The sequence below is a fragment of the Rhamphochromis longiceps genome, linkage group LG13 (assembly GCF_057381845.1).
Source record: "Rhamphochromis longiceps isolate RC_006_pf linkage group LG13, R_longiceps_female_GT1.1, whole genome shotgun sequence".
Taxonomy (NCBI): Eukaryota; Metazoa; Chordata; class Actinopteri; order Cichliformes; family Cichlidae; genus Rhamphochromis; species Rhamphochromis longiceps.
Genome location: NC_140569.1, coordinates 907,303 through 912,463, shown reverse-complemented (window position 1 = coordinate 912,463; position 5,161 = coordinate 907,303).

Below are 5,161 nucleotides of genomic sequence, written 5' to 3'. Positions count from 1 at the left end.
TGTGTCTGTCTGTGTGTCTGTGTGTGTGTCTGTGTGTGTGTGTGTGTGTCCCCTGTGTGTCTGTCTGTGTGTCTGTGTGTGTGTCTGTGTGTGTGTGTGTCCCCTGTGTGTCTGTCTGTGTGTGTGTGTGTGTGTGTGTGTCTGTGTGTCTGTGTGTGTGTGTGTCCCCTGTGTGTCTGTCTGTGTGTGTGTGTGTCTGTGTGTGTGTGTGTGTCCCCTGTGTGTCTGTGTGTGTGTGTCCCCTGTACGTGTGTGTGTGTGTGTGTGTGTGTGTCTGTGTGTGTGTGTGTCCCCTGTGCGTCTGTCTGTGTGTGTGTGTGTGTGTCTGTGTGTGTGTGTGTCCCCTGTACGTGTGTGTGTGTGTGTGTGTGTGTGTGTCTGTCTGTGTGTGTGTGTGTGTGTGTGTCCCCTGTGTGTCTGTCTGTGTGTGTATGTGTGTGTGTGTGTCCCCTGTGTGTCTGTGTGTGTGTGTGTGTGTGTCCCCTGTGTGTCTGTGTGTGTGTGTGTGTGTGTCTGTGTGTGTGTGTCCCCTGTACGTGTGTGTCTGTGTGTCTGTGTGTGTGTGTGTGTGTGTGTGTGTGTGTGTGTGTGTGTGTGTGTGTGTGTTGAAATCGAGGGACAGCAACGCCACCAGAGGCTGACAGAGATTGGTAGCAGGTACCGATGACGTCCTGGACCACATCCCCATGAAGAAGCCCAAATGCGCAGCCACTCCAGTGATGAGAGGAGCTGAGGTGTCCACTTATCACCACCTGGTTGGATCACGTGGTGGAAGAGGATGCTGGACAGAATTGTGCACCCACATGTATAGTAGACTGGGAACGCCTGGCAGAAGCCAGAGATATCTTCAGTCCCCCTCAGGCTTTGATAGCGTTCCAAGAAAGGCTGAGGACATTGAGTCTGGATGGACCATGTTCTGCACCTCCATTGTTGAGGTTGCCACAAAAAGTTGCAGCTTCATCGTGGTTGGTGCAGGTCGTCGTGGTAATCCCCAAACCAGATGGTGGACACCAAAGGTGAAAGAAGCCATCAGTTTGTAGAAGCAGTCATATCTTCCACTGAGGACATATTCTGGCAGTGGAAGGAATATTTTAAGCACTGCCTTAATCCCACAAACACACTTTTGTAGAGGAAGCAGAGTCTGGGACAAGGAGGTTGACTCGCCCATCACTGGGAGTGAGTTCATTGAGGTAATTAACCAACTCCTGTGGGGGGTGCTTCGAGAGTATGGGCCGACTGGTGTCTGATTATGTTGTTCTTCTGGCTTCATCAGATGATTGCCTCCAGTTCGCACTGGAGCGGTTTGATGCTGGAGAGCTGGCCCGGGTATGCATTGGTGTTCACTCGGATATGTTGGAGGAAGTGACTGGGGAGAATAAGGTCAGGGGTTCTCTGCTAACCTAGACCCGGATAAGCAGAAGATAATGGATGGATGGAAATTAAGGCAGCTCTGTAGGCAAAAGGGGGTCCAGTGTACTAGTGAGCTAAAACTAATGAAGTCAAGTATGACTTTAATTTAATATTATTATCATATCTGTATAATAATAATAATAATAATAATAATAATAATAATAATAATAATAATAATGATGATGATGATAATAATAACTTGTTTATTTTAAGTATAGTTTAAACTTAATGTAAGTCACAACACAATCTGACCAACACACAAAAAAATGTACATTTCTTGGCTTTATTGATCACAATGATGAAATTAAATGTGTCATTGCATTATTTATTTATTTATACATAATCTAGAAGAGCAGAAAACAGTCTTCCAAATTTAGAAAGTGTTATCAGAGAGCCAGACCCAGCTTTTATGACGGTATTTAACATTTCTTGTGGGACAACATTCTTTGGGTGGAGAGCAGAAATTAGATATCTCATATCTCCAGCACTGTGGTTGTGGTGATGGGAGTATCATAGTTTGATGAATCTATCTCGGGGCTGGGATTTGGCTTTTCTATCATTTCCCTCTCAGCAGATGACATCAAAAGGGAACTGGGCAGACTCCCATCCAGTAAAGCTGCTGGTGCCCTCAGGTGCTGTGCTGCCCAGCTGTCTGGAGTTCTGCATCAGATCTTTAACTTGAGTCTGAAACTGCAGAGGGTCCCATCACTCTGGAAGACATCCTGCCTGGTTCCTGTCCCCAAAACGATTAACCCGTCGCCCCCCAGTAACTACAGGCCAGTGGCTCTGACGTCACATGTCATGAAGACGCTGGAGAGACTCATCCTGAGACATCTGCATCTGCTGGTGGAGCCTTGGCTGGACCCCCTGCAGTTTGCTTATCAACCCCATATCAGTGTGGAGGATGCCACCATCTACCTGCTGGACCAGGCTTATTCTCACCTGGACATTGTTGGGAGCACTGGGAAGGTCATGTTCTTTGACTTCTTTTAACACGATCAGACCATCACTGCTGGGGAAGCTCACAGAAATGCAGGTGGACGCCCCACTGGTAGCTTGGATCACGGACTATTTATCAAGTCCACCACAGCATGTCCGACTGAAGAGCTGCCGCTCGATGACATCCTGAGCAGCACGGGGGCGCCGCAGGGGGCGGTCCTATCACCCTTCCTCTTCACCCTCTACACGTCTGACTTCAGGTACAATCTCAGTCATGTCATCCACAGAAACTCTCAGATGACTCTGCCATTGTGGGCTGTATCAGGGACGGGCAGGAGTGCAGGAGTGTGGTGGACAGCTTTGTTGAGTGGTGTGAGCTTAACTATCTACAACTTAACATCACAAAGACAAAGGAACTGATCATGGACTTTAGGAAGCAGGCTCCTCCTCCTACCCCTGTCCCCATCAGAGGGGCTGATGTAGAGATCCTGGAGGACTACCGGTACCTGGGGGTACACTTGGACTGTAAACTGGACTGGTCCAAGAACACCAATGCTGTCTTCAAAAAAGGCCAGAGTCGGCTTCTCCTACTGATTCGGGTCTGGTCCTTCAGCATTTGTGGGAAAATGCTGACCATGTTTATCACTCTGCTGTGTTCTTCGCAGCTGGTGCTGCACACTGCTGTGTGGGGTGAAGACAGCTGATGCCAACAGGCTGAACAAACTGATTAAAAAGGCTGGTTCTGTCCTGGGTGTCAGACTAGAGAACCTGATGGAGGTGTCTGAGAGGAGAATATTAAAATAGCTTCTCAGTATCATGGACAACCCCTCTCACCCCATGCACGCCTCCATGATGGACCATTGGCGCACACGCAGCAAAAGACTCATCTCCCCTAAATGCAGAACCGACCGTCGCAGGAAATCCTTCCCACCTGTGGCCATGAGACTGTACAACCTCGCTCTGTAGGAGATTCTTCTAATATCAATATCAGTGTTATTCTGTTCTCATTCAGCAACATTACTCAACAGTATGTTACTGAATGTTTGTTTCATCCCCCCATCATACCCTGTATTCTTTCTGTTCATTACAAAATACTATGTCACTTTTTATAGTCCTCTGCACTGACATGTTATTTTATTTTACTTGATATAGTTATACCGTTACCCAACCATAACCTATTTGTAACCCTGACACTAAAACCACATTTTCAAACTTGTGAGGACCGTGTGTGTGTGTGTGTCCTCACAAGTGACTGTTGGTAATCACAAGTAGAGTAGAATGCAGATTTCAGTCCTCACAAAGATAGCTAGACAGGAACACAAACACACACACATCACAGCAAAATTGTGTTTGTTTGTGTACGCACCTCTGTTTTGTCTTTCATGTTCTGTTTGCAGCATCTGGAGAACCACCACAGTAAAGTAGCAGTCCTCAGTGTCAACCAGCGGCTGCTTCCAGCACCATATTCACCTCAGCCATGGTGGTGCCTGCCTCCATCACTCTATGACTTCCAGGAGGTGGTGTCCGCATCGCCACTGCGCCTTACAACAGCTTGAATCAAATGACTGTGTTTTTGCGCCGCACGTTTTTTCTATAGAGGAGATTAAAACAAATACTGATTTTCCAGTTTATGGGCCCGGCTATGAAAAGACTGTTCATGTTTATAAAGTAGCTCAGACTAAGAATAGTCCTGCCAAGACGCTCATGGGCAAACGAACTGTTAATGGGTCAGCTAGCAGAAAGGCAGTTATTAAGCCACAGGAGACGCCTTCCACAGTTTGGTTCCTCTGCTCAATTACCCTGCTTCCCTGTGTATCGCTCATTCTGTGTTCGACCGTTGAACCGAATTTTCAAACTGTTTCAATGTGTGACTTGGAATCAACTTATGAACACACTGAGAATTATTTCACTGAAACTGACTATGAACTTTTAAGTAATGTTTCTTAAAATGATAATAATAATAATGGGATGACGATGATGTTAAGAGTGTTTTCCATGAGGCAACCTGACTCATTCCAAGGCTGAAACTCTGTCTGAATCATGCTCCAAGGCTGAAACTCTGTCTGAATCTGGCTCCAAAGCTGAAACTCTTTCTGAATCATGCTCCAAGACTGAAACTCTGTCTGAATCATGCTCCAAGACTGAAACTCTGTCTGAATCATGCTCCCAGACTGAAACTCTGTCTGAATCATGCTCCCAGACTGAAACTCTGTCTGAATCATGATCCAAGACTGAAACTCTGTCTGAATCATGCTCCCAGACTGAAACTCTGTCTGAATCATGATCCAAGACTGAAACTCTGTCTGAATCATGCTCCAAAGCTGAAACTCTTTCTGAATCATGCTCCAAGACTGAAACTCTGTCTGAATCATGCTCCAAAGCTGAAACTCTTTCTGAATCATGCTCCAAGACTTAAACTCTGTCTGAATCATGCTCCAAGACTGAAACTCTGTCTGAATCATGCTCCAAGGCTGAAACTCTGTCTGAATCATGCTCCCAGACTGAAACTCTGTCTGAATCATGCTCCAAGGCTGAAACTCTGTCTGAATCATGCTCCAAGACTGAAACTCTGTCTGAATCATGCTCCCAGACTGAAACTCTGTCTGAATCATGCTCCAAAGCTGAAACTCTGTCTGAATCATGCTCCCAGACTGAAACTCTGTCTGAATCATGCTCCCAGACTGAAACTCTGTCTGAATCATGCTCCAAAGCTGAAACTCTGTCTGAATTATGCTCCAAGGCTGAAACTCTGTCTGAATCATGCTCCAAGACTGAAACTCTTTCTGAATCATGATCCAAGGCTGAAACTCTG